Consider the following 21,186-nt stretch of genomic DNA (forward strand, 5'->3'; position numbering starts at 1 on the left):
GTGCTCAGACTGTCTGCAATAGGCTGAGAGAAGCTGGACTGAGGGCTTGTAGGTCTGTTGTAAAGCAGGTCCTTACCAGACATCACCGGCAACAACACCGCTTATGGGCACAAACCCACCTTCACTGGACCAGACAGGACTGGCAAAAAGTGCTCTTCACTGACGAGTCATGGTTTTGTCTTACCAGGGATGATGGTCGGACTCGCGTTTATCGTCGAAGGAATGAGCATTACACCGAGGCCTGTACTCTGGAGCGGGATCGATTTGGAGGTGGAGGTTCTGTCATGGTCTGAGGCGGTGTGTCACAGCATCATTGAACTGAGCTTGTTGTCATGACAGGCAATCTCAATGCTGTGCGCTAGGGAAGACATCCTCCTCCCTCATGTGGTACCCTTCCTGCAGGCTCATCCTGACATGACCCTCCAGCATGACAATGCCACCAGCCATACTGCTTGTTCTGTGTGTGATTTCCTGCAAGACAGGAATGTCAGTGTTCTGCCATGGCCAGTGAAGAGCCCGGATCTCTATCCCATTGAGCAAGTCTGGGACCTGTTGGATCGGAGGGTGAGGGCTAGGACCATTCCCCCCAGAAATGTCCGGGAACTTGCAAGTGCCTTGGTGGAAGAGTGGGGTAACATCTCACAGCATGAACTGGCAAATCTGGTGCAGTCCATGAGGCAGAGATGCACTGCAGTACTTAATGCAGCTGGTGGCCACACCAGATACTGTCTGTTACTTTTGATATTGACCCCCCCTTTGTTCAGGGACACATTATTCCATTTCTGTTAGTCACATGTCTGTGAAACTTGTTCAGTTTATGTCTTAGTTGTTGAAACTTTTTATGTTCATACAAATATTTACACGTTAAGTTTGCAGAAAATAAAAGCAGTTGAAAGTGAGAGGACGTTTCTTTTATTGCTGAGTGTGTGTATATGTATATATAAGCGGTGTGGAACTCTTTGAACATCTCTGGATCATAGTCTTGTTCGTCCATTTGTTTGAGGAGCTTAGCTTGGAAAACTTGGAGCACCGCCATCACGTTGAATACTGAACCATTTTGGCCCGTCGTTGAGTATGTTTTTCCAGCCAGTGCGGACGTCAGCTGACATGGCTTGGAAGGATGAATGGGGAATGATTTCCACACCCTGCCACTCACTGGGCAGAGATGTGCCGTTACCGCCTCTTCCACAAGGGGTAGTTGGGCATAACATTTGTCTTCCCCGTGGTCCACTTTATTGAGGAGAGTGGAATCGCTGTGCGAGCTAGCTGAATAGGGTGCGAGCCAGGATTTTGTCAGTTCGTTATGAACTTCCAGGAAGAGCGGGACAGATCTGCAGAACGCGGTCAATTGACTGTGTCTGTACTGCAAGAACCATTCATCAAGGTGAGATTTTTTAGGTTCCTCTGGAGGAGACCACTCGAGACCGAGCTCTTCGACCGCCCTTGAAAGGACGCGAAGCATCTCCTTATCAGTGGTGTGCACGCTCCTCTCCCTCACTGGGGGAAAGCGGCGGCAGCGTCATCCACTTACCACTCGACAGATGCTGCGAGAGACGTAACATCATTCCCAGCATTAGAACCGCAGAATGTGACGAGGCCGTGCGCTCCTGCAGAGGGCCGAAGCCTGTCATGCATATACTGTATCGGCATAGATGCATTAGATGGAGATTAAGGGGCTCGCGGGGCATGTGCTAGCACGAGGTCTGCCTCAAATTCATCCTGCTCGACCTCACAGCCCCACCGTGCTTCCTCGTGTGATCCCTCATGAGTCACAGAAGGGGTGGGTGGGAGGCTGAATCGTCCCTCAGAATGAGGGCGATTCGCGAGGGCAGATCTCATGCTGAACTGACTGCATTCAAAGGAGAGCAGAGATAAATTGCTTAGGTGGACAGTAAGCATCGAGGACCGTAGACATGTTTTTATGTGGTTTGTTGTGGAGAACAGCCTTTCAACACTGCATGATGTCATTGGCAGAGTAATAAGTGCTTGTATCATTTTGTTCATGTTTGGAAAGATGTCCTCAGGACTGTTATCCAACACTTCATTGAGTGATGGGAGGCACTGTCCAACATCTGACTTCCATTTTAGTTGCTGCATGAACACAGTAAACTCAGCATCACTAATGTCTATGCCATAGTGTTTACATGCGATTGTTAGAGAATCTCGGTCTCCAAAAGTGTTTGAACCAGGTAAACAGACTACAGCAGCATGCATAAAGCCATAGGTGTTGTTATGAAAACGGCTGTTCAGCTCCATTAATTGACGATCTAACACCTCATTCCAAAAATTCCTCAAATTTTAATTGTTTTTAAAGCTGGCACATTTCCCAAATGTGCTTGTGACAACTGATGGAGCCAATTTTGCAGGAAGTTTGCTTTCTCGCAAAGACGTGACATCCCATTTTTGACGTCATGTTTTTCCATCAAATCTTGCGTTAGCTGGAGCACTTTCTCAAAATCAAGTTTTGTATTGCCCCTGAACTCTTGTAGATTTAATTTCAGGCCCTCGATTGAATGAATGTAGTCTGTGACCGATACAGCAGGTGACTGGAGTCCTTTGGTTGCAAAATCACTAATCTCAAAGAATTTTCCAAAAGTCACTAAAAGAACTTTTTGGTTTGCATTTGTTGCAAAAGAGAGACAGCTTCTAGATTAGTTAGACCACTGCTGGTTTCAGAATACTCAGCGAGTGTTTCTAAAATCACATTAAATAGTGTTAGGATCTTAGTGACTGAGCCTGACAGTTGAAGTATTTTCTCTTAAATCCCATCGGCCGTTATGTCACACGTATCCAGAAATCCAGTTACCCTTTCTTTTACAAGTCCACTTTCCAAATAGCGAATGCACACTGCAACAAGTTCTCTTTTCGAGAGATCTTTACATTCATCTGCTATGATGGCAAGATGATAGGTATTAGGTGTCGGATGCAACTTCTTATTTTGCGCAAAAGCAAGGACGCAGCCGCTTCAAGTAAATAATATTGAATGTCTGAGCTCATCATTGTCACATTTTAGGCAGCTGGTCAAGGTGCTTCTGAATCTCATTTTCATATTTTGAAAGCAAACGGAATAATTCCAAACAATTACCCGTTAAGTGCCTCTTCACTTTCTCAGTGACCATACAACATAACATCTTGCTTGGCACAAAACAGTACAATATCAAGCACAACTTTGATGTGTTCCCGATTTCTTTCCACAAAAGACGCATTTTGGTTGATCCATTACAGTGCCTCTGCCTTCGGGTTGATCACTTTGTCTGTTAGCAGCCAATTTAGCTGGTGCATTTAGGTGCCCCTTACTAACCTGATGCTTCATGCAGGCTTGGCTAAGATGTTTCCAATCTCTAAATCCATCACGTGAAAATTTTGTCTCGCTTTGCTCGGGAAAATGCCTGCAGGCTTTACAAAAAATCTCATCGCCGGCAGTGCTGTACTCCAACCAACTGAATTTATCTGTTTTCCTGATATTATAGTAAATGGAAATCTTTGCAAATTAGGCTGCATGGGTGGCTCTTCCATTGAAGACAAGTCCGTGTCAATAGCAGACGGCCCAGGATCATTTGTAGACGGCCCGGGTTCATACGCAGAAGGCCCGGGATCATTAGTAGACGGCCCGGGTTCATTGGTAGGCTCAGTTTCTTGCAGTAGTTCAGTTGGGGGATCCAATTTATGCTTTTTAAAGTAATTACTGATTGAGATTTGTTTTGCCATTTCAGCGCTCAACTCCGTAAACTCTATAAACGTTAATTTTACGTGTCTACGTTGTACAGGTAACGTCGTGGGCAGGACTAACAGAAATCAATTAATCACATTTATTGAGTAGCGTATCCAAGCACCTATAGTAAGAGGAAACATAGGAAATTGTCCTAGAAATTGACGTTGAACTATTATACAAAATTTACTTTTAACCATTTTGTTTTTTAAATAACATGGCAGAGTGATGAGATTTTGTGTTATTATTATTAATATTAAAATTTAATTTAATTATTGTACAAGTGTATGGAAATCTACAACTCCTGATTGGGTGGGCTAGGCTTCCAAGTGGGCGGGCCCATGCCCACCGGGGCCCACCCATAGCTTTGCATCTGCATTCGACGCAGCACTATTTGAATATCAAAATCACTATTCAGTTATTCTACACATGTAATACAGGTCTGCAACCTGACGAGCTCAACAAGTTCCGACAAACCGTCATGTTTTCCGGATGGGTTTGGGTCAGTTTTTCAAGTATAGGGCTAAGTTAGGGGCTGTTCAAACATGCTTTTGTGTGCATCTGCGCTGTTTTTCTGTTATAGATCAGTGATTCAGTGATACAATAATACACACTGGATGGATGTCTTTGACTTTTGCGCTGGCTGAATCTCACTTTTTTATTTCAGCGCCTCTCACAGAACCGCCGCATTTTTAGACACAGAGTAAAGTTAAAAAGACTTTAATTTGTATAAACCATCGAGAAACACCTGCGTTGTGTATCCAAACGCTTGTTGTCAGTCTTACATATAGCACCTTTAACCTTGTGAGACCTGTGTCCTCATGCGTGGACTGTTTTCTTTGTCTTTGCCATATGCTATGCATAACTGAATTTCATTTAAACCGACTGATCTCAGTTCAGGACAATCTGGGCTGTCAGAAAAGGGTTAAACTTTTGACCACCGAGTCACGTGACAAAACAACATGGTGCTGATCTCAGTAGAATTTGTCTTTGGGAGAAATGCCAACAAAACTACATCTGGTAAGAAAACACATTAAGTTTTTACATTGAAACCTGTTTGAGTCAAATGTCTAGAGTCTCTAGTTTCATTCAATATGCCATTTCATCAATTTATCGTCAAACGGCACACTGTTAATTGGCAGAAGACTGCAAATTTCGCAAAATATTTTTTACGCATTTTCACTTTGTCGACAACAAAATAGCGTGAAAAGTGGATGGAAAGGCTATTGAAATTTTGTTGCCAAATTAGAAAAAAACATTGAAACATAAAAGTTAAATCAAGTCAAATATTTGTTTTTGTATGTGCTTTTCCTAATACACATTAGCCTAGTTTCCATCCACTTATAGCGCTATTTTGTTATTGACAAAGTGAAAATACGTAAAAATATTTTGCGAAATTTGCCATCTTCTGCCTGTTTCCATTCAAATGGCCTTTTATCGATAAAAATGGTGTACGTGATGACGTCATGCCTAAAAAAACACTTTGTCGCATAAGTTTTGGTTTAGCACAAAATAAATCTGCCCTGAAGCCGTTTCCTTTCAGAAATGTGTGTTTATCACTAATTCGCCTCCCAGATGTCCCTATTTTTGTTTCCTCCGAAGTCTTTGTAAAATGGGGAGAGTATTGAGAATAATTGAAATTAGCCAACTTACTGTCATTTTAATTTCACAAATAAAAGCAATCAAAAGAGGAGGAATTGCAATCAATAGGGAGCAGTTGCCCTTCTGATAGGACTGTAATATTGGTCCTGATGTTGCGCCTATCACAGGTTGCCAATGGTTCCGACCTGAAAGCGAATCGTCATGGCCCTGTTTAAGCTGTCAACCTGCACCAAGTAGTGGGGGGACTTTCAGTCTTAGTATAAGGACCATCCATCAATGTGTTTATGCTTTGTGCACAGCTATTAAAGAAAAATTGATGCAGTGTAATATCAGTGTTTATGATACATTCCTGATATTCAATAGGCTATTTTGAACAATCATCTAATCTAAAGCATTGCCATCACAACTGCATTATATCCCACATATTTGTCCAGCAACTTTTAATGACTAACTGAACTTGATTGTCATCTAAAATTAATTTAATGTCATAATGCAATTTATATTTTCTGAAGAAGCTCAGCAAACGTTATGATTGATCCACCCAGTCCATCGTTGCCAGCGCTGAAAAAAGTCACTTGTACGATGTCACCATATGCTCATTCACGTTCGCTTCAGCAGTGGTCTGGATGACAACAGTTTGCACTGAGAAAGTTTAATATAGTGTAGTAACAATATAACAAAACAAGATAATGAAATATACTATTCCCAACCAATAACATCACAAGTAGTGTCATCGTAACTTTCCAGAAAAATCGTCAAACTGTTAACTGCCAATCTACAGCTCTTTATTTCTCTGTTCTAAACTTATATAACTTTCTGTCTTCTGCGGAACACAAAAGGAGAAATGCTGAAGAACCATTCAGGCCCTCTGTTTGCTAAAAAAAGTAATGCCCCTTGATATACTGTATGTATTGGAAAACGTATACTGTATAAAATTCAGTAAAAGTTCTAGTCCATTTAAACGATAATACATAAAAATACATAAATAAAAATGTATGTCAAGACAGTTCAGTCCCCTTAAATTTTCTGCCTGATTTTGACCAAGCTTTATTGTTATCTAAGGATGTCGTATGCTATGGTCCTTCCTCCAGATATCCAGAGTGCCAGACATCCTCAAAGATGATTGATAGACACATTGTTGTATAGTCTGATCTGCCCTGCTTTCAGCACACTGTGCCACATGCTTTGTAAATTTTATGACACTGGCTGTTCAACCTAACCCAGAAACGAATGTTGTCTAAAGCATCTTCCCACTGCGTTTTTTAAAGCTGTGATGTGAAATTAATATGGCAGGGGAGCGATGTGTTTCTGTTTCCTTTGCGCTTTTATCATGCAAGCAACAAAGGCAGGGAACAGTAAGGCTTGACCTGTTAAAGAGGCAGATAACATTGAGGGAGGAGCTGGCAGCTTTGACACAAGTGTGATGGTGAAACTAGAGGAATCTGTGCAAACTCTGGAAACTGGATCTCAGGGTGAACAGATCCTTTCTTAATGTATTTCACTCCCAGAGCAATTTCCAGATGGTTGTTCAATGGAATACAACCATGAGTGCCATGTTTAGCCAGTTGTCCTTGTTTTATGAAATCCATTGATCTAGAAAGCAGTCTTTTATCCTATGTGTATAAAAGACTATTTTCTGGCCATTTGGAAGAAGGAGAGAAAGACAGCAGACAAATTGGAAATCACTCGCTAACTTACAGATACGTAACATTTGAAATTGTAATGCCAATGATAAATTAAATACGAATAAATAAATTATACAGAAAATAAAAAATAAATAGAATAGAATAAAATACATTTTTAAAAAATAATAAAAAATAAAGAAAAAAATTAAAAAACTGTACATTATTATTGTTAAAAATGTATTTAAATGACATTTTCTTACTAGATCACTTACTTTCAAATGATTACATTGCAATAATAATAGGTGAAGATGTGAAATATATCATGTGATGTTTTTATATTTTAAAAGATCAACTTTAAGCAAAGTTTCTAATTGGGATATTGTTACCTAATATTCAAACCTTTTTAGACATATATGAAATTAAAATGAAGTTGGGCATAATTAAATTCTTAATGGCAGCACTAATAGCGATTCACTTCTGCTGTTTGCCCTGTAGTGAAATTCATTTATCAAGTATGGTTCAAAGGTCAAGTTTTTGGTGTTTTTTTTTTTTGTTTGTTTGTTTGGTTTTTTTTTTTTTTTGAGTAAAGATAAACAAGCCTGATCTCATGAAAATTACGTTTCCATGCCAACATTTTTGTAAAATGAAATTACGTGCTTCATTACAAGTTTTGCTTAAGTTTTCCAGTGAAATGTCAAGGAAGGAGAGAAATGGTGACGTAATCAGATGAGGTTTTAAAGGTAAATATTAGAGGAAGGTTTTGATGAGTAAAACGTACTGTACCTCCCTAACCTAAAACTTTAACCTAAACAATAGTGTCCAAAAAGCAAATGAGAGGTGAAAAAAACAAACATCTTAACCTGTTGATGTGCAATATTCCCATGGAAACACTGATCATGCATGCCTGCAGCGCCTGCGAAACATGAGGGTGAGAAAATAACAAAACACACTGAGCAAACCGACAGCGGAGCCGTGACAGTTTTTTGTATTTATAACAGCAACAACAACCATAATTCAGCAAATAGGAAGCAGAAATTCATAGATGTGATTATAAATATGTAGGTTTTGCACATTGGCGATTTCTCAGGGCCAGCAAAGCCTTCTCTGCTGGTGTATCATGCCAAATAAATAAATATTTTTTCATCCTTTCATTTTCATTGACCTTTTTGCCATGTATGTATTTTCAATCACTTTCCACTCCTAATTCATCTGCAGACGAATAGCAAAAAACAAAATGTTTATCCAATCAGAATTTATTCCTCGATGCTTACAAGCAAAGTGTGACAACTGTTTCACAAATCGCATGCCCGAAGCCATGCTCCTAATCCGAAGCAGCACGTGAGTTTGAGCTCCACCCCGTCCGATTCATCAGCCAATCAGATTGATTTATTTGTTCTTGGTGGGTGTGGTCTTTAGGATATGTCCCAGTCCAGGCCTTCTTGCTGGCCTTGAGTGACGCAATCACGCTTTAAGTGATGTATGTAATTTGAAAGCGAAGAGCGCACGATCTTGCTGACGAGTCGGCTGTCACTGCCACATCACCACTGAGAAAGAGATCCTTATGGGTTTAAATTGGTAAGTGCTTTTTGCATTGTTAAAGCAACATCAGGAGTATTCTAAGTGTAAATTAGGCTGCTTGAGTATTCAGTGTCGGATCAAGTTTTGAAAAGTAACCGTGTACCCTGATGAAAAAAAAAAAGAAAAGAAAAAATCACAAATATTATTAGAGAGTTTTTTTCTTGGTATTAGACCTCCTTTGTTTTCAAATCGGTTCTGAATATGTTGCATCCAGAGATGATCGGAATCCCACATAGCCCACGTGCATTGGAAATGAATGACTTGCGGTCTGTCGTCTTTTGTTTTGTCGGATGCAGTGAAAAGGCGGCTAAAGTGTGTACATGTATGTGGGTCTGTAATGTAGTATTTTCAAATGATGTGTCAGTATCATAGCATAGCAGTGTATGAGTAATAGAGCAATAAATAAGTGTTTATAAAGTCATGATCAGCCATTGTAGTCTTGATTTGTGTGAAAGTGAATAAAACGCACAGTTGTTGTAGCGCCTCTAGTGTTCATTTCACCAGGAAACTGCAGTAAAATGTAGAATGCAGCACATAAAACACAGTTTGCAAAAATTAAGCTATAGTTCATTATAAGTTCATAGTTCATAGATGTTCATTCTACGAGACTAGGTTGCAATAAACATTTCTTTCATAAAGTTGCAGTATATGTGGTTTTGTAAACATAACAGTGACACATCACTGAATATTATCCATGTTTAGACCTGTCAGGATGACATAAATGTGTCTAATTCCATACTTAATTCCTGCATCATTAACACAGTTGGATAAATCTTTTTTACCCAGGTGGGTGAAACTTTTGCAAGTGACCTAATTTGATCTGTTGAAGCAGGTTCTGTGGTGATGTGGCCTGATAAGGGCTGGAGGGAAATCTAATAGCATGAAACTCACATTACCTCTGTTTCAAAACCTAGTGAGCTGCCTGACTAGGCAATATTTCTAGGCATCATAGACATGCATCACATAACTATTACATGGCCTTCAAATTTTCCAGGCAAAAGATATTTCAGTAACACTTTACGTTAATGTTCCCTTTCTTAAGGTATTATTGATGACTTATTAGTCATTCATGAACAATGACTAATAAGTCATTTACAAATGCATTATAAATAATTAATATGGGATATAACGAAATTCATAAAAAGGGAAATTTCATGCAATACATATTGTGAGATATTTTATCTCACGTTATAAGTGCCTAAAAACACTTTTTCAACATTAGTAACCTATGAAAATGTACTGTACCTTAATGTAAAGTGGACAAATATGAAGCATTTATTAAGGAGTTGCCAACACAAGAATGTACATAAAGTTCAGTATGTTTTAATGGTCATCAGGCTTTATTATATGATATATGCTGTGAAAGAGCATGAAGAGCTGAAAAGTGTTTTTGCAGAGGACTTTAGGTAACTAGGACTTGGCAAGTCACTCAGAGTAGCACCATTCTTTTGACATCAACCTGACAACACAAGTGAGTCAAGACAAAATTAAATAATCTCTCCTTTTAATCTCAATATAATGATCCATTTTCACTACATTGTGACCAAAAAACACTAATTAAAGTATTTTGTTTTTGGTTAATATAAATATGAATAAGTGTAGTTAAGTTAAAATGCTCACTATTTGGTATGTACTATATAAAAGTTGCCCTTTTTAAGCATGTTGTTATAACCCCATATAAATGATTTATAATGCGTTTGTAAATGATTTATTAGTCATTAATGAACCCCTTTTATAAACCTTTAACAAAGGGAACATTAATGTAAAGTGGAAACCGAACAAGGTTATTTAGTTAATGTATTAGATATCATGAACAAAAAATGAATAATCTATTTTTTTACAGCATTTATTAATCTTTGTTCATTTTAGTTAATAAAAATACAATTGTTCATTGTTAGTTCTTGTTCATTGTCAAGTTCATAGTGCATTAACTAATGTTAACAAATACAACTTCTGATTTTAAAAATGTATTAGTATGGGCCCTATTGTAAGAGCGCTAAGCACAAAGCCATTAAGTTTTGGTATATTCATGCAAGCGTGCGCTATCATAAAACTTCTACAACAGTCATTATCATAAATGACATAATTTGATGGTCCACTATATTTTCAAAGTTTGGAATTGGAGACTGTGAAATCTCCAAAATGCAAATGCAGAAACTGAGTTTAAACTTTGTGCTGAGAAAAGAGGTGCTTCTAAAACGTCTTGGCGCAATAACATAGTTCTCCAAAAATGGGCAACTTGCGCTTTGCACCACTTCATTAATGTACAATACACCCACAGATAGCAGAAACACTCCCACCCACGCCCACTTGTACTTTGCACTAGCATGAAAATTGTCCTTAAAATTAACAGCCTGATCTCACATAAAAATCAGCAAGTATGTGCTGATTTTTCTTTAGCTGAAATCAGTATACATTGACCAAATTTGAAAATACTCCAGAGGCTAAAGCGGTAAGTGTTTCAGAGCATATAAACAAGTGTGACATCCATTTATATCCAGGAGAGTTTGCCAGAAGCCAGTTTTAAAAAAGAATTGTTTTCAGCTGAACAGGTTGTAAAACAGTGAAGAGAAATGATTATTTTATTTAATCTACCCCCAACCAAAACCCAAATCTAACCTTAACCATTAGTAGAGACAAAATGCAATGTTAGGGATAAAAATGCACCCATATTATCACGCTCGTGATTACTTCCTCATTTGAATGGGGATTGAACTGTGGTTTCCAATGCAACTGACGCAACGCGCTACCAGTCGTGCTACGAGGGAAATTAATTATTGTTGAGCCATTCCAAATATGTCCGATGGGAGATAGGGCATGTCAATGAGTTGGCATACTGTTGCCGATCCTAGGGTACCGGAACTTTCGGAAACAGCATGCCGACTTTACGTGTGATCATGTTGAAATAAGATAAGACGTAGCGCATGGTCGTACAGCGAAAACATTTTTTATGTCCTATATGTTGAAACTGACATTAACCAAGATTATTAACTGCTGTAAAAGTATTGTTTAATGTTAGTTTATGTAAACTTATGTTGTTAACTAATGTTAACAAATGGAACCTTATTGAAAAGTGTTTCCAAATAAATAAAATAAACTAAGAAACAAAAACTATGGGTTACACTTTATTTTACAGTACTTAAAGTATACATGAAGTGTACTTACCCAAGAAAGTACTGAGTAATATTAGGTAACTATATGTACTAAATATGGGTTAAGATTAGGGTTGGAGTTAGGTTTAGGGTTAGTACCTAGTAATTACTATAGTTGTTGCAATTATATAGTACGTAAATGTAGAAAAGTACTGTAAAATAAAGTGCAACCAAACTATGATTCAGTAGACTTCAGCTGATCTGGACACAGCTCTGTTTCTGTCATTTAACCCACAAAAATCTTGACAATTTTTGTTTTAAGAGGAACTGAATATCTCACACAAAATGCCTGATGACAAAGATAGGCGTTCATGTTGAAAGTATACATTTGATCATGAACATACCTTCCCTTTGTTGTATGTTGCCTCTTTCTTGCCTTTTTCCTGATGGCTACAGCATGTCAATGGGCTCAAGTGAACAAGCAACCTAAAGCTTTGACTTTGTGCTTTCTTTTCCTAAGATTGAATGACTTTTTATTACTCAATTGGTCTATCTTCTGCTCCATCTCAGAAACATGATTTGGTTAATTGTTGTGTCAACAAAGTAACAAAAAATCAGCATGTTTCCTGATGTGATTTGATCCTCTTTACCACACAAAAGATTCATATATTGTCGAGTCATGCTCACATTGAGTTTCCCAGAGGGTCAGAGACATTTGTTGCTAAATGCACCCTAATTGTCCAATACTGCTGACTTTTGAAGGATGTTCAAATGCTTAGTCATGAGTAGCTTCCTCTTGAACAAGAACTTTTTCACTAAATGCCCAAGCAAATAAGCCCAAATTGCTAAGAAGAGTTTTACAAATGGTGTCAGAACTACAACAAAGATGGATGGATGGATGGATGGATAGATTGATTGATTGAGTGACTGATTGATTGATTGATTGATTGATTGATTGATTGATTGATTGATTTGTTGAATGATTCTGGGTAACAAAAGGCCCAGTTACATCTATGATAATAATAGTAACACTTTGTTATATTGAGTCGAGCACAAAAAGCGATTCTTAGGTGAACATTGAGGATGTGGGAACTCAATATATCTCCATTGGGAACTTGTACGACATAAAAGATGTGATAGTTTCTTTACTTTCATCACTTTTCATGACAAAATACACCTGTAAATACCCTTAATTAAAAAGTTTAATTATAAAAGGAAATCACCAGTTTGTTGGTGTTTTTTCATCAAAATAGTTTTAACAGGTTTGAAATAAAATATTTTAGCAAAGATATCACTATTAGTATTTTAAGTGTTCTAATCAACCAACAGTTTCTGCAGTGCTGAACACCTTTTTTCCCCAAAAAAGATGATGTGGCTGATAAGAAACTATACCAGTATTAATAACATTACAAAACTAACAAAGAGGTTTTTGATCAAACTATTAAAAGGGACAGTTTACCCAAAAATTTAAATTCTGTCATCATTTACTAAGGGGTAACAACTCGTTGTTGAGAGACGTGTCAATATTCGCAACCCTGAAGGACATGAAGCATATGATTAAAAGAAAAAACAACCCAAAAATAATGCTAAAATGAAAATGGGTGTAAACTAGTGCTAAAAATGAAATATTTCTTGATATATTTAGTGATTTAGTGATATCTTTATTTTAGCTTAATATTAAAAATTAATATTATGTTTAACAAGAGAGTTAATTTACTTTTTATGGTAAATTAGTTACAATTATGGTGAAAACAATAATTGGGCAATCCCAGAATTCCCTGTGTGACCCATCATATTTCATTATATTTTATGGGAATAGTTATGTTTCTTCTTATTTTTAATATCAGTTGTATGTTTGTTGCTGTATTCTGTGTTGTACAGTGCTGTGAAAAATGTTTTAGCCCCCTTCCTGATTTCTTCTGTTTTTGTGTATATCTCATACTAAATTGTTTCAAAAATTCAAAAACATCTGAGTAAATACAAGATACAGTTTTTAAATGATAATGGGTTGTTTTTTTTGGGCCTGTGTGAAAAATTGTTTGCCCCCTTAGTTACTAAATCCCCAAATCAATGAAACTGCATTCATAATGGGGTTCAGCTGGACTAGACACATCCAGGTCTGATTACTGCCAGCCCTGTTCAATCAAATCAACACCTAAATAGAAATTTTTCAGCGGTATGAAGTTGGCTAAAAGGTCTCACCCAGTAGCACACTATGCCAAGGTCGAAAGAAATTCCAGAAATGATGAGGTAAAAGGTGACTGAAATACATCATTCTGTGAAGGGTTACAAATCTATTTCAAAGGCTCTGGGACTCCAAAGAACCACAGTGAGAGCCATTATCTCCAAATGGAGAAAACTTGGCACAGTAGTGAACCTTCCCAGAAGTGGCCGACCTTCCAAAATTCCTCCAAGAGCACAGCGACGACTCATCCAGGAAGTCACAAAAAAGCCAAGGACAACATCCAAGGAACTGCAGGCCTCTCTCGCATCAGTAAAGGTCACTGTTCATGACTCAGAAAGACACTGGCCAAAAATGGCATCCATGGAAGAGTGGCGAGGCAAAAACCACTGCTAACCCAGAAGAACAATAAGGCTTGTCTGAATTTTGCCAAAACACACCTTGATGATCCTCAAAGCTTTTGAGGCAATGTTCTGTGAACTGATGAGTTGAAAGTGGAACTGTTTGGAAGACAGGGGTCCCGTTTCATCTGGCATAAATCAAACACAGAATTCCACTACAAAAACAAATCACACCTACGGTCAAGCATGGTGGTGGTAGTGTGATGGTGTGGGGATGCTTTGCTGTTTCAGGTCCAGGGCATCTTGTAATAATTGAGGGAAACATGAATTCTGCTCTCTGCCAGAAAATCCTAAAGGAGAATGTCCAGTCATCAGTCCGTGAGTTGAAGCTCAAGCGCAACTGGATTATGCAGCAAGACAGTGGAGTAAGGATAGGAGTAAGTGAGTGACACTGAGCACTGTCTTTACATGTTTATTGGTTATTACTTCTGGAAGAGCCACTACTGATGAATTTTATGTCATAATGTGCCTTTCTGCAACTATTACAGCGATTAACAATACATTATGATGTGAAAAGCAGATTTTTATAGTTATAAAAAAATTGAGTGTCAGGAATGTTAGTGTATCTGTGGCGGGGCGGAGATTAGGCTGATTAAGCCCGAGACGGCAGTGCGACAGAGAGAGTGTTACGGACAGCTGTCCGACACCTGTGTGTGTGTGTTTGTGCTTTTGGTTACGTTTATCATTAAACTATTATTTATATTGTAAAGCCAGTTCTCGCCTCCTCCTTTCCATTGAACTGTTACAGTATCAAGTTTACAGTATAGGGTACCCTATATGCAACAAGACCCTTATTGCCTCTTGCACGATAATAAAGAGCGGGAAACAATGGCGCACCTATTAGATGGTGTGATAATGTTGTTTGTGGGCAATGGAGGAGTCAGGAGACAGCGAACAGTCAATGTGAGTATTTTTATTACTCTTTCAGCATCATATAAAAACTTAAACAAAAAGGGCTCTTGGTGGCCAAAATACACAAGCGAGTCAACAATTCTTGTAGTGCACACACAGGAACTGTCTCTGGTCTCTCTCTCTCCCACTCTGATGATCTGGTGTGCCTTTTCAGGTCTCCCTCCGCCATCACTATAAATAGAGACAGATGTTTGAGAAAATTACGACTCGGGTGACGAGCCTTACCGCTCTCTTTCTCCCACAGACCGACACAAGACCACGCCCCCCATGCCACAGATGGATGTCCTGCTTTTAAAGTATTATACACTGCACAAAATGACCGAATAGCAGATCTTGCGGCCTAGAACTGTGCACCATTTCACCATCATCAATGAAACTGTACAGCAATCAAAGGGTTAAAGCCAACTGGTTTACATCACTTGAGCACTGTATGTTTGACCACATGCTTATAACTCCAGATATTGCAATGGTACATGAAAACATCAATGCTGTTATTATTCTGGAAGTGGGTTGTTGTTTTGATTTGGAAATGGAACAATGATCTATTACCAAGTTGTTGAAATGTCAGCTCATAGCAGAGGCATAAGTGCATGTGGTTATGGTTGTTTCTTCGCTCCAACGAGCTAAAGATGCAGAATTGAATCAGATATGAGAAAGATTGCCAATGAACTCTGTGTTTTTACTGAACTTCTTTCTCCTCGCTCCCCAGGGCTCACATAAGGAAGTCCAACCCACTACACCAGATACAGGACATCTCCTGTTTGCTTAGAATTAAACTCACACTTTTGTTAAACAGTTAAAATTATGACCTGGCATGACTGCTTAAGCATAACATCAACAAATGATTGTAACATCATAATAAAGTGTCACTGACAGACAAACAGTAACCTAGAATAAATTTTTTCCATAGTTAAATCAATAAAAATATAACTCTCCCAGGTTCTCCTTCAACCTGATGAAATGCTAACTTATGTGTGTTATCCTATATACCAAGAACTGATTGAAATACATTCACATGACATGTAGGGGTGTTTGACTCCCCTAATCAGACTCACTTTACAATAAAGCCTTTGAATCTCTCTGGTAGTCTGATTTGTCTCTCATTTTTGGTGCAACACCACCATCTTGTGGTGCACCTTGATGTAGCATTTTTTCAAGAGCTGATTGTTCAGTGATGTGTGTTTTTGGTTCTAATGTCTCTGACTGTTTTTGGTGTTCAGCTGGAATGTCATTTGTGTTCTTTCTGAAGAACTTTTTCACAAATGTAGTATTCCTCTTATACTGTGTTCCACTTAGTCCTTCTACGGTCACCAAATTCCCATTTTTGGCCACAATGATGTGCGGAAATTGGTTAAATGCCGTTGTCAGCTTGTCCTTCTTTTCTTGTCTTACTAGGACCTGATCCCCCACCTCCAGCTGTGAAACTTTTGCTCTGCAACGGTGGTCTGCATAGAGTTTTGATTTGCCTTTTTGTTTAGCATCATGATCCCTTGTCTCTTGATCATTGCATGGCATGGTAAAGTCTGGCAGCTTTCCCTGCATTTTCCTATTGAAAAGCATCTCAGCTGGGCTTTTCCCAGTTGTACAATGGTCAATGGATCTGTATGTTGTCACATACCGTCGGAGCTCGTGTTTCCAGTCCAGCCCCTCTGCTTGAGCTATTCGTATGCGTTTTAACAGCGACGCATTCTGCCTCTCCATCTCACCGTTTGCCTGTGCTCATTTCGGTGTGATTTTCACATGTAAGATGCCATTTGTCTCACAGAACTGTTGGAATTGAGAAGACATGAACTGTGGACCGCAATCCGTTCTGATGGTAAGGGGCAAACCATGGCAACTGAAAACTTCCTCAAAGCTGTCAATAACTTTGTCAGCTGTAGTAGATGTAAGAATGGCATATTCATAATAGCGGCTGTAGTAATCAACAACAACTAGTATGGACTCTCCTGTGGGCAGTGGGCCTAATAAATCAGTGGCAAGTTCCAGCCAGGGTCCCTCAGGCAGAGTCGTTGTCCTCAGTGGCTCTGGCCCATCAGGCCTCATGACTAATTGGCACCCATGACATGACCTGTCATGTCTCTTAGCATCTTTGTCCAATGCTGGCCACCACACTTTACTACGAAGATTTTGTTTGGTGCCCACAACACCTAAGTGTCCCTCATGAGTTAAATTTAAAGCTCTCGCATGAAGCAACTGTGGTAACACAATGCGTGTACCACTCAGAACTAGTTGTCCAATCACACTCAACTCACTGGCAATGTGTGCGTATGATTTACAATCATCAAAACAACCAGTCTGTATGGCCCGTCTGAGTTCTCCCAATTGCTGATCAACGGCTGATGCTTCTTCCACAGCCCTTGTTGTGAGTGCCCTTGGTGTGGCATTTAAGGCAACGAATCTCACATATTCCTCAGCTCCATGCTCATGAGTCTGTTTTCCCATTTTCCACAGACGAGACACGAGAGTGGATCCGCTATGTTTTGCTTGCCAGGTATGTGAACCACATGAAAGTCATATGGTTGCAGTCTCTCACCCACCTTTCAATGCAGGCACATGGCTTGGATTGCAGACTATAAATGGCTTTAAGTGGTTTATGATCTGTCACTAGATCAAACTTTTGCCCGTATATGCATGGGTGAAGTCTTTTGCATGCCTATACTAAGGCCAGAGCCTCCCACTCTGTCTGCGAGTATCTTCGCTCAAACTCAGTCTGACTGTGACTGACATAACATATTGGAACACTTTCTCCTTTCTGTTTTTGTATCAGTACAGCCCCTATACCTACCGGGCTTGCATCTGCGACTGACCTTAGTCAGTGCTTTCTTGTCAAAGTAGGCAAGGGTTCCAGCTTCAGCTAGCTTTTGTTTTAAGGCTTGAAATGACTGTCTCTGTTCAGGACCAAATGTTAATGGAATATCTTTCTTTGTCAGTCTCCTTAAAGGTTCTGTGACTGATGCAAATTGTGGGATAAACCTATTGCTATATCCCACCAGCCCCAAGAAACTTCGCACTTCTGATGCGATTTCTGGTTCTCTGGCCTCAACCACTGCACGGACCCTCTCAGCTGTTGGACCAATCCCTTTTTCTGAAAGCATAATTCCCATGAACACTAGCTTGTTCATATTGTACTGACACTTTTCTCCATTAAGCGTCAATGTAATTTCGTGTTGGTATTGTTCGCTGGTTGACGACACCCCAAAAATCAGTCTCTTGTATCAGTATGTTCCATTATGTACAGTGAATGTTGTGATGTGTCTGGACTGTGGTGTAAGTTCCAGCTGATGGTAACCTCACTTAAGATCGAGCTTGCTGAACACAGTGGTACCATTCATGCCTTGAAGGAGCTCATCTACTGTTGGAATCAGGTACGGGCCCCGTGTTATTGCTTTGTTTGCCTGCCTTATATCCAAGCATAGCCTGATGCCATTATGGGGCTTCGGTACAACTACCACTGGGTTTCCCCACGGTGTGGCGCCGGTGACTGGTTCAATGATATATCTAGCTCCAGAAGCTGCTGAATTCCCTCAGGTTGAATGGGATTTGGCGTAGTGGCTGGGCAACAGGTGCCACTTTATCATCAATGTGTAGGCTGATCTTCTTAGTGTTAAGCTTACCCACTCCTCTAAACAGAACTGGATACTGCTCTTGAATCTGGTCTGCCACATCTCTGACTGCAGCTACACTGACCCCAATTTTCAATACTCCCAACTTGGTGGCTGTATCTCTCCCGAGAAGTGGCTCTCCTTCTCCTATAATGACTTTCAATTCAGCCTGGGTGTGCTGTCTTCCACACTTTATCACGCATGTAAAAACTCCTTTTATGGGCAGGGGCTCTTTGGATGCATAAGTTTACAACTTTCTATCAGTCTTAAAAGAATGGCATGCAATTCTTTTGCTTTTCAGCATCTCACACATCACTTCATCAATGATTTTGCTTGTAGCCCTGGAATCGATCAACATCTTTAAATCAACTCCCTAACTGAGAATGTAAATCTGTTCAGTTCACAGTCTTTCACCACGAATGCATACTGACTGTCGTCGGTTCTTTCTCTTTCTCCATCAACGTATTGGGCTGTCTGTTTGGTCACACTTTTTTTTTCTCCCCAATTTGGAATGCCCAATTCCCAATGCATTCTAAGTCTTCGTGGTGGCGTAGTGACTCGCCTCAATCCGGGTGGCGGAGGACAAATCTCAGTTGCCTCCGCATCTGAGACCGTCAATCCGCACATCTTATCACGTGGCTTGTTGAGCGCGTTACCGCGGAGACATGGCATTTGTGGAGGCTTCACCCTATTCTCTGCGGCATCCACGCACAACTCACCACGCGCCCCATCCAGAGTAAGAACAACATTATAGTGACCACGAGGAGATCACCCCATGTGACTTTACCCTCCCTAGCAACCAGGCCAATTTGGTTGCTTAGGAGACCTGGCTGGAGTCACTCAGCACACCCTGGATTCGAACTCGTGACACCAGGGGTGGTAGTCAGCATCAATACTCGCTGAGCTACCCAGGCTCCTGGTCACACTTTTAGTTTTACATATTTTAGCAAAGTGATTGATGCCCTTGCATGCAGGGCAGGTTGGATCTCTGGCAAAGTGATCGCATCGCTCACATCTATAGCACTGTCTCTCTCTTTTTTCTCCTCCTTGTTTTGAAATCTTCTTTTGATATTTTTCCCCCTTTTTTCATAACACGATGCACAGTTCCCGCTTGCTTTTCAGGCTCGCTGACATGCATAGCAGACATTTGCACCTCCAGACGTTCACATTGCTTGGCTATTTCAAGCGTGCACATTAGTGTTAGTTCTGTGCCGCCTTCTAACATTTTTCTCCGAATGTAATCTGAGCTGCACTTGCTCAAAACGGCATCACACAACTGATTGTCTTTATCAGCTCCGAAGTTACAGTCTTTAGCAGCTTGCCTAAGCCTTGTAACAAACTGTTGTGCAGTCTCTCCTTGTTTTTGTGTGATCTGGTAGAAGGACTGTCTCACAAATGCAGTGTTTACTCAGGGAATGAAATAAGCATTCAGCGCCGTAACTGTAGCATAATAATCCGTGGCAGTTCCCATATTCTCCAAAGTTGAGAAAATATCTTGCACATCCGTGCCAGCATGGTGTAGTAATAATGCCCTTTTCCGTTGTTTAGTTGAATTGTTTGTGTTCTGCCCCAGCAGTAACCCTTTCCCATCTGCGAACAGTCAAATGCCGATAGCCACCTTGTCCAGCGTGGTCCTGACGTAGCAGGCTCACTGTAGCAGTCAAATTTCGGTAGTGATGCTGAAGAGTCCATTTTTCGCATTTGACTAACTCATAATCAGATTTTACTAAGTTCTAGTCAGTTGTCCTTGTCACCACTGTTGTGTCTTCTCTCCAACGAGCTAAAGATGCAGAATTGAATCAGACATGAGACAGATTGCCATTTCTTTACTGAACTTCTTTCTTCTCGCTCACCAGGGCTCACATAAGGAAGTCCTGCCCATAAGATACACCACAGTTATAAATGTACAATTGTTGCCCTAATTTTTGGTAGTCTTGTGCATGTCCATAAATTATGTCTAGGGGGTCTGCAGATTGCTGGGCTGGAAAAGAGAATGACTAAACAACTCGTAAAGTACTGTTCTCTGTCATCTTTAATTGGCAATCTGTCCATTTGGAGAAGGCATTGTTGTCTTTATCCATAGTTGCTGTGTAATGTCGTTTCAATACATACCTATTAGGGTCATGTAATAATTCTGTGATTTTAATTGTGAATCCAAATAAAGCATGTGTTGAGTTTGCTCGACCAGATGCGAAAACAACTATTTAGATATATAGTTGGTATAGAATTGTTCTTGGCAGTCTACTCAATCTTACAGGCTCCGATTAGGGTGGGGACGGGGTTAGAGCATCTGCTGCCTGCCAGGAACAAACCCAGGTACTTTAGTACAATGTACATTTGTGCACGTCATTCATTACACACGACGGATGTCCCGAGCATAATAAACACAGGAGCGGATTTACTATGGAGAATGAAGATTTCACCCGCAAGCGGGCGAGTGATACGGGCAAGCTGCTGTATCTCTTCGCATAGTGCGAAAACGC

Source organism: Myxocyprinus asiaticus, chromosome 28, assembly GCF_019703515.2.
Source record: "Myxocyprinus asiaticus isolate MX2 ecotype Aquarium Trade chromosome 28, UBuf_Myxa_2, whole genome shotgun sequence".
Taxonomy (NCBI): domain Eukaryota; kingdom Metazoa; phylum Chordata; class Actinopteri; order Cypriniformes; family Catostomidae; genus Myxocyprinus; species Myxocyprinus asiaticus.